Raw genomic sequence first — 18651 nt, 5'->3', positions numbered from 1 at the left:
AACCTGTGCAGACTGCATCCAGAATCAGTTCTCTAAACCTTTCCCTCATTTTTAATCCTAAAAGGAATCAGCATCTTCCTTATTCTTTCTCTATTAAGGCTAAAAGGGATACAAGTGTACCTGAAGCAATAAGGATTTAAAACCTTCTCTTCCTCTACATAACAGCATTCTCCAGACATTCTCCAGATATTCCTCATCTCCCCATTTTATGGTTAGGTTTACTTCTGGGAATTGACAATTCAAGCCCCTAATTACCGAATAATTATAGACACACAGTTTGGATGCTCTGTCATTATTTTCTAATATTAAAAAAACACACTGTTGCTATTGGGAAAGAAACATAAAAACCTACAATCAGACTTTTCTATTCTCAGTTTATTTTTAAAAGGAAGGGATAAAGGGACAGATTTCTTACTAACTTTTCTTCTGAGTGAATGATGTATCAGATTTTTTTTTTTTTCTCTTCTACATCTTCATCTATGTTTCATTGACTTTCTGATGTGCAGTGTATTGGTAGGCAACACATTTCAAATTCTGTAAAATAAGGTACTTGGAATCTTTGAGAATAGAATGATTGTGTTTCTTCTGAAATTTCCCTGGCGACATATATTTGTATATACTTGGCAGTGTACGGATTGTTGTAAGACAGTTAATTCCAGAGCACACTCAATATACTCTGTGCACAGACTATTTGTAAACCACATTCAGAAGTCTGAAGTTGTTCAGTTGCATCTGTGCTATGCACAATGCATAGTTGATCTGCCTACGCATATTAAGTCTGAAGCATCTAGAGCTACATGGGATTAGCTACACACACAATGACCACCTGGGCAATATACATGCAATTAATTCAGCACTTCCATGATGGATCTGATTTACTGTACACCTTGCGTAGTCATAAATCTATGCATGCTTATAGAATAACTCAAGATCAAATATCCACAGAGCTTTAAAAAATTTCTAAAGTCTTTAAGTTTCACCTAGATAAATTTACTAGGCAAAATGAAGGGACTTAGCAGATAGATGGAGAAATGGTGCCTCATCTAAAAGTGATCCCCAAACAGGTGCATGCTGGCCTTTGTGGAAGACAGTTAGACTATACTTAACTCTCTGAAAAAGAGGCAGGTTTTAACAAGATTTTTTTCTAATCTGAAAAACATCTAGTTTACCATTACCTGCTTTTATGATCCTCATTGCCATAATAACTAACAGTAACAAAAGTTTCCAGAGAATTTGCTCAGGAGGATCTTGGCATACTGCAATACTGCAAATACTGAACTTTAGTAAGCTAATTTATTTGTGTAATTGATTTATGAGCCATAATAGTGTGCTTCTATATTTGATCTTCTGTGACAACACCCCTAAATTTAAATTCATCTTCCATTAGCTACAGAATTTAATGAATGTTGAGATGTTGAAGTTCCAGTGGACCCTATACGCTAGAAATGCAGGAATTTGATTGTAACAGACGAGTTTAAACAACACTTATGATACAACAGGTCTCATTCATACTTTCACCTACAGAAACACCTACATAAAGCCTTCCATGATCACTTTTCTGTCAGAATGCTGAAATGAAAACTAACCTCTAACAAAACAAAACAAAAACTCTTCCTGCTTCTCCCTCCATTGTTGAGGTGCCAAAATTCTCAGCAATATAACTTTTAATATTAGTTAGCAGTAATTTTACTCAATAAGCATAGAAGTATGATTAACTTTAAAAAAGCTATAGCTTCTCAGATTTACTATATAGCAAGGTGCTGTGTGCCACGCTTTCTAGAACATGCATATCTAGAACTACATAGATACTAACTTTCTTCCATGGTTAATGCTGCAGTGTGCACACACAGTGAACAGACAGGAATTTTTTGTTTTGTTTTTCAGTTGGCACAGCAATGTCAGGTACAACTGAACATGTGGCAAGCATGAATTGGAGAATAACTTATGTACTTTTGCAGGGTAAAACATTTAATGCATCCGAAGTACCAGTGGGTTAATACTTCTGCCTCCCCCACCCTGCTGTATTCAGCTGTATTCTCCAGTTTCTCAGTTTGGGTGGAGTGATGGTGAGACTAGATTTATATCCTTCCACAGTGCAGTATGAGATAGTGCAGCTCTAGTTTGTCAGGTGTGAATGTATTTCCAAGATGAAGTGGAAAGCACAAAAGGAAAGCTACATGAGTCTTTCAACAAATGCAACACATACTCTTTCGCACTGTTACTTGCAGAATTAATGACTCATAGGACTCTTCATTATATACACCCCAAAATAAGATTTCTTACAATGAATGTAAGAAACAAGTAATCCCTCACCACTAATAGAAAATAAAAATAATATCAAATGAAATATTAAGTGATTAGCAAATGAAACTGGACTGTTTCATTGTCTGGTTAACCTTCCTTTGAATTTCAGAAAGCCATCCTTAAATGTCTATACACACTGCTGTTTCCTCATACTATCCAGTACTGTGAAACTGATTGCTAAGGGAAAACTAAGGCAAGAGCATTCTGCTAGAGTAAGCAGAATTTAATCTTTGCCATTCAGTTTGCCCTTGCCTTGTGACATACATTATGTTTTTGCTTTTGGCATAAACTAACAAATCAGCTTTATTAAAAATCATACATTTTACTATTTTGAAAAAAGCATCATCATCACTAGCATTAATACTTTGAATTGCAATAAGGTAACATTGGTAACTTCACTTTCATTTCAACTACCAGTATATTAGTAAGGTTATCAGTGATATGCACAGATATTGTCACCTGGCTTATTCAAGGCACAACCTAACAGATCACAGCTATTACAAAAAAAGATAAATCAGTGAATCTACATAAGAATTCACGCAGCACAAATCTCTATGTAACTTTCCTTCCTACTGTTTATTGGCACAGTTTCTCTGTATTTCTGAATTATCAGCTAGTCGTTATGATTCATGTCTTCAGAATGCAGAATAAAATTGAATAACCTTCCATGAAGTGTGCATGTTTGGGAGGAGAAGTGGGGAGGTGCTGCCAACTATTATGGCTTTATATGTGAGGCCTTAGCTGAGGAGAAACCCCTTTTCCTATCTTCACAGAAGATGAGCCTATATCTGGCCTGTTTATCTCCATTTTAGGGCTACTACAGGTAGCTATGCAGTTCCCTAGAAAGAAAAAAAATATGTATTTTAAAGGGACATATCACAAGGCATCTGGATTACTACTCCATCAGAGCAAATACATTTAATAGTTTAGAACTGCAGGAATGCTACCAAGCTCAATGAATTCCATGTGTATTTTGTTCCTGCAGTGTACTTGTGCAACAAATAGCTGCAGTACAGAGTGCAGACAAGCAGCCTTTCTGCCTTTTTTTCTCCTTTGATCAGTAAAGGGACCCCTCCTACTGAGAATCAACATCATCAATGTAATAATAATTTTCTCAAATAATAATAAAATAATAATTTTCTCAATTTTTCTCAGAAATATTTTCCTCCATTTATCTTAGCAAACATAATAGTGACTGTCTTTGGTTAAAAAAAATAAATAAAGCAATGTAGGCTATGCAGTACATGTCACTAATTCCTTTTTTTTCATATGATTTACATCTCTGAAAATTTCTTAAAATGAAGAAAATATGATCACAGCATTGTGCCTTTTTTTTAAAAAAAAAAAAAAAAACAACACAAAACAAAAAACTTTTTCAGTACACAGGCCTGATCAAAGATGAAAAAAGTAAACAAATCTCACCTGTTTCCTGATTAGTTTTGAATAGTTTTCCAATAGAATTTGAGTTAACAATGTTAGTCCAATGCCATTTTACACAAGCTCTCATCAAGTGGACATTCATCAGATCACCATGTCTCAATCTTGTGTCCAGGCACCCCTACACGTCAGTAATCTTGAGACTTGACAGCACTTAAGCCCTACCATCCTGTGCCCTAGGAGCAATATAACTGATCAGTTAATCTAGCCTAGTGAATATTAAATAAATTATTTGCACTAACATCTACAAATTACTGCAGCTAGTACACAAGCAATTGAACATGTTTAGAGCTGGTTTCTGTAGCTCAACTTTGTGTTGCAGTTGATGTGATGTACTCCCTCCAGGCTACACATTGCCTTGGTAAGTCCCTCTGGCACACCTCCTAGACAAAGCCTCTCTGCTTCCTTTCCTACAAACGGCACCTGTGTTTCAACAGGCCTCATAAAATCCCAGCACCAGTGCTTATTCCCACACTCACTTGTGTCTTAACAGATTCAATCCAAAACACCATACTTCTGACACTGGTGTGCAGCTCACCACTCGGGCAAACAGCAGCTGAACCATGTGATTCAGAAAAAACAGCATTCAAAGCAAGAGACACAGAGACTTTGCAGAAGTCATTAATACCATTATGCTTTACTCTGAAGAGAGTAAATGAGAGAAAAACAAAAATAGAAAAAGTAAAACAGTCCTCCACTGCTATCTCTCTGATTTCCCTACTAACTCAGCTTAAATGTTGTGCTTTCGCCTGAGTCATTCAAGCTCTCTCTCTTGCACACATTTTCTCAGAACGGCCAGGGATAACCTTTGGTTTTATTACTCACAGCTCCAGGAGACCACCTGGCCATTCCCATCAGCTCATTAAAATCCATCCACTAATCTGCTGTTTAGTTATCATCCCACTTACCAGAATGACTTTGCTTGGTCATCTCCCTTTCACTAACGTGCCAATTGTATTCCTGTGATTACATCTTGATTTTTCTACTAAAGCAATACTAAATCCATAGGCTAAAGGTCAGATTTGCTTTCTGTTTCTGCAGTTTCCCTGTGGAGCAACCAGGAAGCTGGTGGTAGGGTGTAGGTAGGGTGTAGGTAGGGTCTGGTGTACCCACAGAAATAATTACTGAAAATTAGTTAAATCTAGATGACATGAAATGGTAAATTTACTTCCTGTGTGGATGGGTCTTGAGCATATTTAACTCACCCCATCCATCCATATCTGCCCTTGTGATATTCCATGAAGCTGGTGCTGAAGAGAGAAAGGCCTACATTAATTCCCAGAAGATGCCTAGGGATTTGCAAGAAGCCTGAATTCCGATCAATAGTCTTGGTGAGCACTATCATTCACCTAGAGACTGCCATCTCCCACAGAAGCTGACTCGTCATAATTTGTGAGGGTGTTTTGCATAGACATGAAGCATCTTAGCCCAGGAAGCATGCATTAGAATATGCTCGTAATTATAAGGTTTGAGGCACACAGAGAAGGAACTATATAGGAATCACTGGCTGTAACACGACTCCAAATAATCACAGTTGGGTTCAAGAAACCCAGCTGAACTGGGCTTTGTGTATAAACATTCTCCAATCATTTCTCAAGATTTATCTCACTGTTTTTGTTTGTTTGTTTTAAATTCTCATTTATTTCCTCCAGTGTTCAGCTTCTATGAGATCTGAAAAGATCCTAGTCTGTACTCATGATAATTTCAGTTTCATGAAGGAAAAAAAAAATCTCAAAAATTACTAGCAGCAATGAAATCTCTTTTGCTATTAAATGGTTAACTACAGGCAGCAGCAGCAGCATCTGCTGCCTCCGCCACACCCTTTGAACAAAGCCTTATTATGAAAAGCTTCAGACTTGCAAAGAAAGGCAGAGCCTGGGAATTAGTATTTCTGCAGAAGCAGTGGTTTGAAAACCATTCAATGAAGACTGTTAGCCACACTGACATTTATTTAAAAGCAAAGATTTCACCTTTTTTTCTTTTAAGGTGCTGGTGAGTTTCCAGTGATATAATATTTTATATTCTAACCCTACAATTAATATTCAGGATTCTAATTTTATTTTGAAAATATAAAAATTTAAAGATAAATAATAGTCCATTCAAAAGCTAGAAGTGATACAATTATAGACTATGCAATCTATTGGTATTTGGATCTGGGGGTTTTCTGCTATTTTTTAATCCAAAGGTTGATCAAGAAGAAAAATTAGAGAAATGTTCTTCTTTAAAATAAATCATAATGTATATGTGCAGTACAGAGGCATTAAATGTTTAGCAGCACAGAAAAATAGCATTAAATTCATTAATTTTGCAATAAGTGTACTGAGAAAACAGGCAAAATGTACACTGCAGGTGACAAAAGAGTTACAAAAATAAAGCAGAAATGAGTAAATATCACATTATACCAAAATGTGATATAATACTCAAAGCAGAAGACCATTAATTAGAAATTTCTGGAATATAGCTAACTACTTAAAAATAGCATAAATGATACTAAATTTTGGAGCAACACACTCAGTCACTGAAATTCTGAGCCATTTCTGGTACTTCCAGAAAGACCAGATCATCTAATAAAAACCAGGCTACACTTACTTTATCAAATAAGTTCTTAACTGTGTGATTAAAAATATGATTGTAGTGCATATTTAGTGATTATTTTGCAAAGAAACCTTTCTCAAATATAGGTACAGAAATAGAAAAAGGAAAGATCTGCAGTTCCTACAATTCAATGCACATAAATTGTGCAGTCAAGTTATTTAAAAGAAACTAATGAAGTAATAAAAAATATAAATTCAAAGGCTTCTATGTTGCTGTTGAATTGAAATTGGTATAAGATCTGTTTCATGTTTTTCTGCTCATGTGAATAAGAGCTCAAATAAGAGCAGTGACATGGTACAGCAGAGAACATTGCACACAATGGCAGCTCTGACTAAAGGCAGCTACATCTCAAACTCAGCTTTTCTGTTGGGGGAAATAACACACTTTACCCATTTTAAAGGATTTGAGATTGATGATTAAAATGCTTTTCAGCTTTTCTTATAATTCAAAATAAACATTTGTCTTTTTAATGATTAAAAGTACTCCTGCATTTGTGATTTAAACAGCTTCTTGCTGTTCTAAACTATTTTTTAATGTTGTAATTGAGGTTAGAGTGTTTTGGAATATATATATTTTTTCTAAACAGTGATTTTTAAGTTACCGTACTGAGTTATAATATCTTATAGCCATTCAATATCTTAAATAGTTTGAAGATAAATGAGAGGATTAGTCATTGTTCTCCCAGAACTCTTTACTCTGCTAACAGCATGAAAGCTAATTCTAGTCTGCCTAGATGAGAGAAAACTTCAGCCACTCCCAGGGTAAAGTACCGATTTACAATACAGCCAGCTGAGAAACAATGCCAGGAGGCATTCCTCAGCATGTCATTCTTGCTGCCTGATCAATGCATTTGAAGGCAGAGCACAATTTTGTGACAGACTCAGAGTTGAATAACGTTTCTGCAAATGTCATACGTACCACCTTGTTGCATGTGTATAAACTAGTGAGAAGCCAAAGGTGTTTTTTGTTGTTTGTTTGTTTTTAAGAATTTCACCATGTGTTTAGGATCAGGAAGAATAATGGAAATAAATGCATTACATAAAAGATAATATCCAGTTATGAAAATAAAGTCTTTGGTGTTTTAACAATGAACACTGTCAGAGAAGAAATTAAGGCAACATGTAGGTCATGGCCCTAAATAACAGAAGGGCATTTAAGGCTGAGGGAAACAGGTACAATTAAGAAGCTTAGAAATGATCATGTTACATTGACTGAGGCTAGGATGAATGGGGGACTTCATATATTATTATATGCATATATTTATAAATCAAAATTACATCAAACAATCTATTTCTGAGGGAAAAAATCTTTAAAAGTTACAGATAAAACAGACTTCTCTGGGTTCAGCAATTTTGAGTAAGAACTGGTTTGTTACACCTTTTTGTAAGTGATAAAATGGATACTTTTCCATATTTATTGCTCTTAAAATTCTCATTTTTCTCTACGATTTAAAATTGTACCCCCCCCCTTATTTTTTTATTTTTAGATAACAGATGAACTCTTGATCCTATTGAAGCTGTTCTATTGACTTCATTCATGCAGGTAGATTTTATCACTTTAATTGTACCTTGAAGAAAAATTCTGATTTTTGCTATATAAAAATGTTATTTCAATTCAAACTCTTTGACTTACCTTAAAGTAGATGCACATTAACCTGGAGAAATACTTCCCTTTAATTTTCTTTTACATAATGAAATTTTACCAGTAGGCATTTATATATGATAAGATGCAGTTTCTATTTCTGAACGTATTTTGATATTTCAGTGCTGTAGAACTAATGCATTAAAAATAATTGCAAGATACTTGTATTAATAAAAGCACTATTGCAAATAATGTAAATATACATACCCATCATTTAGTAACTACTTAGTAAAATGATGTAGTGTTGATAAAATCATTATCATGGAGGTCCTCTTTCTAGTGCAAATTCTCAGGCTTTAAGTTGTGGGTTGGTAAAATGCTCTTCACATATGACATTACAAGCCATATGACATACAATGTCAATGGAAATAGATGTTGTGAAAGTGATTGTCAGAGTGGGAAAGCTTGAGGATGGTGGCATGGATTTAGTCTGGGGAAAGTCATAAGAAAATCCAAGAAAACTGCATCCAAATTTTCTCTCTCCCTTTTCCTCTTTTTTTTTTTTTTTTTTTTTTTTTTTTTAATCAAACTCTCCCCCTCACCTCCTGATTTTTTTTCACCTTTCTGTCAAGTCCATGAGGAGCTTGAAACAAATATTGTCTTTAAGTAAACAGGTTCTAGGGAGTGGGGTGCAGCTGTGTTCCCCCCCTGTCTACTTTCATCTTCCCAGGTAGCCAGGCTTTCCGGAAGCTGAGTGCTAGGTGGGGGTAGTTTGGGGCTTGTTAGGAGCAGTTCAGGGTTTTCAGGTTCTGAAGATAGGTTTTCCACTGGGCTGGGTGGTGAGGGAGTTCTTGGGTGTATTACAGGTTGACAGCAGAAGCTTGGAGAAAGCCAGAAAGTGGGGAAAGATTTGAATGTAGCCAAAATGTTCCCAAACAAATAAAGGCCAAGATCAAAACTACTACCATTGTAAAAGACTCCATGCTTTACCAGGATTGCTTAATAATTATGTGAAAGGAGAGGAGGTAGTAATTCTCAGTCTTTTTCACTTTAACTTTTGTTGTGATAGAGCTGTTCAAACAAAATAGGCCACGGGACTGTGATATTTGGCAGAGCTGTCTACCAACATGTTTAAAACCAATGCTGAGCCTGTACTGTGTGATATAACACTCAACACATCACAAATTCTTGTATGGAACTGTGGTGTCCAAAATGCTGAATAAATAGTGCACTGGCTGAACTGTGCTCTCTCCACATGGTCTCTGCTACTGTCCTAGTGCTCATCAGCATATGCCAAGAGTAAAAGGATAGAATACATCTCCAAGTTCAGGTATCTTTGTAATAACATAAACCTGAAACTGAATTTAGTGAAACTAGAAGAGGGAGTGGGAAAAAAAAGTTGCTGAATCAACACCTGCATAATCCTAACATGTTTTAGCAACTATTAAAGGTAATACTGGTGGTTATGAGAGCGTAGAACGGGAACTATTTTTTTTCAGTGAGAACACAATGGTCTGATACATAACAGAAGCACAAGAATGTGAATAGGTACCTTACACAGCCTGTCCCAGAAACTGAAGAAACTATGACCTATAAGAAGGGATCTCAGTGAAAATGTAGTCTATATTACAGCATCAAATCTTAATATGCCTATTTTTAAAATATGTTTAATTTTTCAACTTATTTTTCTCAGGCTAATTCTGTACTATATTTTACAGAGTTTAGCCAAAGCTGCATTCTGTCACAAGCTGCTCCTGACACAATATGTATCTGTCTATACTGCCTTTTATAGGAACTCCACCTGGATTTGGGAAGCAGGTTGCTTGCAGATCTCCAAGTTTGCAGCAGCAAGTACCTTTAGGCAGATGTACCCTGTTCAGGGTACAATTTTGCTTTTGTACCTGAACAGCAGACAGCCAAGATGTAGTCATACTGAAGAATGCAGGCAGAATATATGGTAGTAGCTATTTTGGTCTCCAAGCTCCCTTCAGAAACATCCTGTGTAGTTAGAAACAGCAGTGTATATGAAGCCCTGCTGACCCTAGTTTTAATTACTTGAGACTTCTTTACACCACCTCTGCAGGTACAAAGTGTTTTCAAATTCTAGGTGTAGTGATATGTTCCAGTCTGCCAATACTTAACACACTAGCTTGGCACATGAAAGGTGAGCAACCAAACCTAAAGGCTGCCAAGCTTAGTGGTGTCTATGCTACTAGCACTCACGACAAATCCAACTCTTACATGTTTCAGGAGTCAAAGTTTTGGAGCCAGACTATGCCTAAATCTTACTGTATTTTTTTCTATACATTTCTGAGACAGAATCTTTCTTATACAACCACAAGGTAATAAATGTCTAAGTCTCTCTTTGTTTTCTGTTAAGCTTAAGAGAAAGAAAGTTTCTTTGGCCTTATCAGACAAGATGTGCCCATATGCAGGGTGACTTTAGGCCATGTCATCCTGCTGTACCAATTCCCAGAAACTATAGAACCCCTTCTCAGAGGGTCTTTGCAGCCTGTTTCTTCATTATGACAAACACCTTTTTTAGATGTCAGCTCCATTTGTCAACTTTCAATTTACAGCAACATTGTGCTTTCGAAGAAGGTTCCCAGAAACATTTAGCAGAAACTAATATCTGCAAAGCTTCCTCATTATTGTCTTCTTAACCTATTATTTTTCAAGATATCTTCCAAAACTCTCCTGTGATTTGGCTGATCACCTACCAAAATAACTTTACCCTAAATGTCTTATTTCTGTCTGTGCTACCTAACATTTTTCATTACACCTAGATAGCATGCTTTGTTGGGCAGTAATTCACTTTCTCCCCATATTTGAGTAGTACATACAGATTTGTTTCTTAGATTCCATAGAAGAACCCTTACTTATAATAGCTACACAAAAATATCCATCTGTATGCAAGACAACAGGTAATATGGGCACAAACTGAAGTAGAACAATTTCCAGGTAAGAATCTGGAATTTAAGAGGTATTAAAGTTGAAAATTGTGTACTTTGGATAATCGATATGATGGATTGCATTCAGTAGCAGAGCCTGACAGCCAGAAAGCAGAAAGTTTTTAAGAACAAAGTCTCTGAAACTTCCAGCAGTAAAAATATGCCCTACAGATCTTCAATGCAGAATTGGAACTGAGATAACCCATCAACATCTCAAGAAAAAAAATAAATATACATATATACATATATATATTTATAATCCCTGAAAGTTAAAGATAATTACTGCTTCAGGAGAGCCACCTGAATTAGAATCATTATGCAGAGAAAACAGACCTGCAGACTACTAAAGAGACGGGTAACTTGCTTATTTTGTGGATTTCAGAGAAGTGCTAATCACAATTTTACTACCCACAGTCATTATTTAGCCATTTTCACAATCTTTTCTCACACAAAAGAGAACAAATAGCTCATATTTCATATCAGGAATTTATCTGAACAGTTACGGCATAAGTCATTCTTTTCCAAAGTGCTAAGCAATCAAGAATTCACACGGAAGCCAATAAGAAATTCTTGTCACACTGTTTTGAACATTGTATTTCTCTGTCTAAGCACCTAAATATAGACTTAGACATGTAAGCTTTGACCTATCTTATGAAATTTTAGCTCTAGCTCATAGTCAATCTTTAGTCACTGGAGAGGAGGAAAAAAAAAAAATAAACGACAAAACAGACCAGAACCAGCATTTCAGAATCCCGCTAGGCATATGACCCTGAAAAAATGTCACTGATGAGATGCCCATAGAAATCCTATGGGCAGAGGCCAAAGAAAAAGGGAGATAAAATCTTTATTAAAAGACATTTACTACTAGAAGACATGTCCTGAAGAGAGATCTGTTTATCTGTTTTGGAACAGAGAAATAGCTTTTAAAAATAAAAATGAATATTACTCCACCACATTGTTTTTTAATTGATCGACAACAACATTTATTTTTATTTTTATTTTTTTTCTTTTTGGTCAAGAAACTCAGTGCTAGCTATTGATTAGGAATTAGGCATACGGACATAAGACAAGGGGTACTGTATCACCTAATTTGCTTTTATTTTGGTAGTAAGTCTGGTAATTTATTATTTCCTGCTATTGAGAAGTATGCATTTTAGTTTCTGTCAGCAGAGCCATTAAACTTAGTGCTGGTTCAGGGTTAACCTGAACTTAGGCTTCACAGATGTACAGAAACCTCTTGAGGGGAAAGAAGAGGGTGTGTCTGAAGTCAATGCCCATAAGTGACAGACTCACAGACAGGCTGTGTAGCAGCTAGACAGGATATAACCTAGAGTCAAAATTACCAGACATACTAAGAGATATGAGAATCTTCTACCAGACTGCAGACGTAGGACTCCCATAAACTGTAAGAATTCCTGGATTGGCATTAGATATAATAAGTAGAGGTTTTTAAAGAAGTCCAAAATGTGTAGGTCTTTCTAAACTGTTACTCCTTTTCAACTGATAGCAGTGATAACTAAAGCACATGTTGCTGTTAGCAAACCAAAGGATGCTATGGTTCCTTCTAGTTTGGACGGTCAGTGTTGCAAAATACCACTTTCAAATAATATTTAAGAAAGAAAAGACTAAAAAAATCATTTGAATAAAATATTTTTTGATTGAAATTCTACTTAAAAGGTACTTAAAATAATTAAGATTTATTTTATTTTGGTAGCATCATTGCTCATAAATATATCAATAAAGCTGTAAACTACTGTCTACTTTATGTCCCATTTATGAAACCTCAAAGGAGGGACAGTCCTCATACCTGGTAACACAAGATTGTGTTTGTAGTCTAATTTTTTATATTTTACTGTATAGTTGCCACTTATTACAGATGGCTAGGCTATGGACATCTTCCACTGTACACTCCTAAAATTTTGCTTTTGTATTAGACTCAGAGACTGGCTGAGGAGGGAAGTCACCTCTGGAGATTGGCCACTCCAACCCACCCTGGGCATGTTGCTCAGGGCCATGTGCAATCAAGCTTTGAGTATTTCCATCAATGGAGACTCTCCACCTGGACAACTTTGTCCAATGACTGGAACAAACATATCTCCATTTTCCTCATTTTTTAAAGAAGGATAACTGTCTCACAGTATATGAGGTTTATCTGTAACTGTTCAGAAACTCTTTGATATTGCCAGATAGAATGAGTTACAGTGTAATTTTGAAAAATTAGTGGTCCTTTGAAGTATATAAAATCATTAAGTTTGCTACTCTACCAGGAATAGTATGGAAACCTAACACTACTGATGCAAATCATTTGTTTACTTTCATTATCTTTACCAGACTTAGAAATTTTATTTTCGTATTTCAAAATATGCTTCTGTAGTATAATAAAATTATTTCAGAAAAAATTCTTACACTTTTCTAGCAGAAACATAATTTCTGTTTCTGGACAACACAACATCCTGAAGTAACATCTGGCAAGCCATCCCCATCTAGGTGTGTCAGCAAACACAGTTTTACAAAGCTTTCCTTTACTAGGAAATAGTACCAGGAGCTGAAGTGTACTCTTTTCCATCATGTTTTATGTATATTGAGTGTAGCGTTCTTTTCTCACACCCTATATAAGTCTTACTGATCACTTGTTAAACAAAATCAATTTATTTTGCCACTAAACGGAAATGTATTTGTAATGATTTGTGTACACTTTTTCATGTGAGTTTTCAGAATTAATAAAAAGAAATAAAACAGGTGTGGGTTTGATTTAGTCCAGTTAGGCATCTGATTTCACCAGATACTTTCTAAATTGGTCTTGCGTTTCTTGTAAGTATTGATTAACAATCTTCCAGACTTCAATTAAATTTTTAAAATTAGTATTAAGCAATCTATGTGAAGATGTGTCCCTCTATAACTGTCATAGAAAAAAAAAAAAAAAAAGAAGCTATACAGTTCAAATTTAGTTTTTTTCTAAGTATAAAGTTCCTAAAGGACACTCAAGACAATATTGATTTGTTTCCTTTTCAATAGTTAATTCAAAAGTTAAAATATTGTATCTCTACCTGATTATCATGTTATTCCAGTTTGTGAATTTATTTAGCCTATTTTAAAGTCATACTCTAAATAAATATTGTGCACAATAAAATCTTATTAGCTCTTCCCAAGTAAATATATAGATATTTTAGGATACATATTTATACAAACAATATTTCTTTTGTTTCCTCTGTAGCTTAGGAGCCAATGCATTAATCAATGGAAAGAAATACTCCTGTATCCTGGGACACAAGCATCTCTCATTAAATACAGTTGACCCTGGCACAGATTTCACTCATTTTAGTTAGTAGTTTCCCAAAGAATTTCAGGACATAACTCAAGAGTTAGCTCACATGAGAAGGCATTCCCTGTAGACAGGGTGCATATGGTCACTAGGTTTTTAAGGACAAGACACTTTGAAGAAACAGAGTATCTCACGTCACTTTGTCTTGGCATAGATGGAGCCAAATATCTAATAAAATTAGACCATTTTCCTTGAAGTGCAGGTATCATTGATAATTCAGAGTAGTACTTCTGTAAGAATTTCTGGTTTGAGACAATATGAAGTCCTGAGAACATGGTAAAGGGTCATCCTTTCTGATCTATCTCCCCTAGTATGTCTAAAGAGAAAATAAGTTGAGCTGAAAGCATTATTATTTGGAGGTGAGATTTCCAGATAACATCTGGATCACATACTTAATCTTTAAGAATGTATTTATTTGTTTATTATAATTGAGGATAACTTATTTTTTCCATTTAGTATCAGTGGCTTATGTATTTTAAGATCCTAAATTAAATCCTAATTAAGATATCTTTTAGGATGTCTGTTTTTGAAGTATTTTTTGTATTTTTCTGGAAGGGTGTTGTTCCTTGGGTATCTACTACTTTGTAGACTCACAGAAAAATAAGGTCAGAAACAATTATCAGAGGCCATCTACTACACCTCCCTGCCCAAGGCAGGATCAAACCTATTTCTCAACATATGTTTCATCTACCCTCTTCCATGAAGGTCTGTAGACCTTCATGACAGATTTCAGAGCATCCCTGACACTCTCTTAGAACTGTTTGCCATTAGAAAGTTTGCTATTAGAAAGTTCCTCCCGGTATCTCATCTGGATGAGTCTATTTCTGCAGGTTTTCTTTCTTGTGCTACCTGCTATGGATGCAGAGAACAAAAATAATCTCCAGTATTCAGCTTCTAACCATCCACTTGCCTCTTTCGTTCCATTTTCATTTCTAGACCTACTCAAGAAATCCTTCCCAAGCTTCTGTAAGAGCCCTGTTGAGGCATTCCTTTAAGGAGCACCTCTCATTTTCCTCAGAAAGATCTCAGTCATGATTTCCTATTGGCATGTAAATCTGATAATAATTTGAAACAAAACAGTCAGATACTTTAAAACATTAAAGAAAATGAAAGACCTCTGAAGGAAACACTATTAAAGACTAAGTAGAAAATGGAATCCATGGAGGGATGAGAGGATGGAAGCATTGCAGGCCAATACATCTGGAACACCATCAAGTCACTGGCTTAAAATGCACTTAAATAACCAAACATTTGAAAGCTTCCTTCAGATCCATTACTTCAGTTAAAAAGTAGAGTAGTTGCTGCTTAGCTTTGTCATCTTTGACCAAAACCACTATTAAAAAAGCCTATTAGAGTCCCACAAGCCCCTAGATTTATTCCTATTTTTTTTCTTTCTGACCTTGACAGGATTTGTTTGTTGTTGTTGTTTATCATGATGATCTTCAGTATTATGAATTGTATTATGAAGTAATTTTTAAAAAGAAAATTCTGTAAGCAAATTAGAGAATCTGTTTAAGGAGTAAAAATAAAATGAAGGAGATTGATCCACATGCTAACAAGGTATTGAAATAAATTATCAAGATAGATGGAATGAGATGGGGAAGAGCACAAACTGATCTGGATGTTTTTGAGATCAAAAATGGAGGGGTGTCATGTCCTCTTTTTCTCAGAGACTTGTAAAAAAATGGGGAAACAAATAAAAAAGGAGGAGAGATGCTTTAAAATAGAACACTGGAAAGACAGAAATGCACTGCTGACACAGAAAGCGATAAAAACTTACGTATAGAAAAAGCAATATAATCAGAATTTCCAAGCACAGAGGAAGGAGACAGAAAGCTTCTGGGGATGATAAATGCAAACAATAAGTAAAATAGGATCTGAGTCAGAAATGTGGTATTTCAAGTGATATTTAATATGGCAGGGTGCTACCCAGAATTTTGGTAATAGGCTCAAAATAAAATCAATTTTTATTTATTTATTTTTTTTCCAGAGCTAAATAGCACATTAGAAGACTGAAAGGGGCCCTGGAATGACACACAATGGTGGAAATGGAAAAGGTGACACAAAAATATGTAAGAGACAGGAGACGTGAAAACACTGAACACCCATGTATTCATTAAGACATTACTGTAATTCTTTAAATAAATATTACTAATTGAATAAAAATGATCAGTATATTTTACAGAAATTGGACTAACCTGGCTACAGAACACACTACATTTTCTCAGTCTAAATTTGAAATTTAACTAATTACATTACCTATACCAAATTTTCAAATGTTTCCATAAAACTTTTGGAAGTTCTCATTGATAGAAATCCATTGCGAATAAACCTACAACTAGAAAAATGGAAGTGACATATACCAGAACTATTCACCTTTGGGAAAAACATTTGGAGATTTTGCATGATAGTGCCAATCTCCCTACAATAATCAGCTCACTCAGAAACATCATCTCTAGCTTTTAATGGGTAAAAGTTACCCAAAGGTTCTTTTTTCCATTTTAAAATAGTTCAGCTTTATGATTTTTCCCTTTGAGCAACTTGATCTTTTAAGTGTTCTGAAATATTCTGCTAAAAAAAGTCTAATGGTATTCCTTATCTAATGTGTCTTACTGATGGCATCATATTTTTTCTCAGTTTACAAGTGTGGATATATATTGTTCAATTTTTAATACATCTGCCAGCAAAGGAAATTTGGTTTGTCTTTTGCTGTGTTTCTTTTGGCATCAACAGAAAGTCTACAGGCCAAATAAAGCATTCTCTTACTCCTGTGGAATCCTACTGCCTTCGATATCTATCAGCTGTCTTCAGTGGAGCAACTGAAGGATATGCTTCTGCAATTGCAAGAGAATCAACGAATCTATTAATAATATTTTGCCGAAAAGACCCAGCATGTTTTTCCGCAGGTGAGTTGGTACTGGATTTGAGAAAATTAATAAAATGAAAGAAAACATATATATCTAGAGAAGTATTGAACACAGTTCTAACTACATACACAAAATTAGACCAAGCCTGTGCCACTTTTCAAAAAATATTTGCAAAGTACCCACTTCTTCCTAGTACTGCCAGACAATTTCTCATATCCAAGAGCAGAGCAATCTTCACAATTTCTTCAATTTAAGTTAGCCAAAAGGATCCAAAAAATACCATTTAAGGGAAGAAATCCAGTATTAAGCTTTTTGGCTTTTCTACCTGAACACATTTGCTTCTCTTAGTAATATAAAAAACTCCTAGAATAGGAGCCCAAATGTTGAAAAGAGGGCAGGCTGTGGTGTGATACAGATAGTAGCAGTGATATCACCTTTAAAAGTCAACAATCACCTGTCCTTTAAAGTCCTTGGCATTGGGATAATGCATTTAGGAGAGTCATATTCACTGACATGCTAAAGGTTTTCTACTTCAAGGCCACCTTAATTTTTAAAATGCGATAATCAGTCATTTGTCATTTGAGAGTTGCTTCCCAACTCTCGACATTTACAACTCCAGCAACTTCAAAGCCAGTTAAGGTTCTAATATAACAATTGAAATATAGATTTCAATGATCCATAGTAAAATATTCTTACCACTGATATAAAGTAGTGTTGCTAACATCTTTTAGGATATATGTTTCCATTATATATATCTACATAATTTTCCTGAAAGTCATTATAGTCATGCTTCGTGTACATATATTTTTTTTCTAAAATGATACTATGCAAATTGATGTTGTTAACCTAAATTTCCCTAGAATTGTTTAGATTATATGATTCCTTATACAATAAAAACTTGACTCGACCCCCCCCGCCCCCCATGTTTACTTCCTTTAAAATAATGAAAACTATCTGTGACTCTACTTGACTAACTGAGGACAATCAGATTAAGGCTGACTTTCTCTAACTTGTTTTCTTGTGTCTAAATATTTCAGCAGATATTCAAGATCACACAAATTAGGCTCAAGAGAATCGCTTCACATTAATTCTCAGAGTCATTTTTAGCACAATTTTAGTCTTTTTTTTTCCTTTGTACTTTATATTAACAGAAGGGTCAAGCTTGAAAAACATAGAAAAAGCAGGTGCATTTCAAGAATGCAGTACTAACATCAGGCAATACAACTCAAGAGTTCAACATCATAACGACAAATTAAGCATTTCTATGATAAATAAGATTGGACAGATTTTTAACAGTGACAGCAAAACAGAAATCAATTTTCAAATGCTGCAGAATGAGCAACCACAACTTTTTCAAAGAGGGGATGCAGCAGCCAGCCCAATCCAAAACAAATGAATTCAGTGGGAGTGTGTTAAGCACATACCTCAGACAAGCAGCAGAGAAGAAATCCATTTTAGAAAAGACGCTGAAAGAGCTTGATGTCCACCTGGCAAATTTCTTGTGCTGTTTGAAAAAGCAAGACGGTTCAGATTATGAACCGAATTATATCTGTAGCATTACAACCAGTCCTGATCTGTATGTAAATAAAAACAA

The 18651-nt window shown here is 35.2% G+C and overlaps 1 protein-coding gene across 6 annotated transcripts in view; it reads right to left on the bottom strand.

Moving 5' to 3' along the window:
- SCN1A (sodium voltage-gated channel alpha subunit 1) overlaps positions 1 to 18651 on the bottom strand; it is a 96110-nt gene that overhangs the window by 70381 nt on the left and 7078 nt on the right. For 5 of the 6 annotated variants that reach the window (XM_035331319.1, XM_035331323.1, XM_035331320.1 and 2 more), the window contains exon 2: positions 18482 to 18561. The exons of the other annotated variant lie outside the window; for it this stretch is intronic. The gene's annotated coding sequence lies outside the window, so the exon portion shown is untranslated. The remainder of the gene's footprint in view (positions 1 to 18481; positions 18562 to 18651) is intronic. 6 annotated transcript variants of the gene reach the window in all.

The sequence above is a fragment of the Oxyura jamaicensis genome, chromosome 7 (assembly GCF_011077185.1).
Source record: "Oxyura jamaicensis isolate SHBP4307 breed ruddy duck chromosome 7, BPBGC_Ojam_1.0, whole genome shotgun sequence".
In the NCBI taxonomy this organism is placed as follows: domain Eukaryota; kingdom Metazoa; phylum Chordata; class Aves; order Anseriformes; family Anatidae; genus Oxyura; species Oxyura jamaicensis.
Note: the sequence above shows the minus strand (reverse complement) of the source record. Positions and strands in the feature narration are given on the sequence as shown.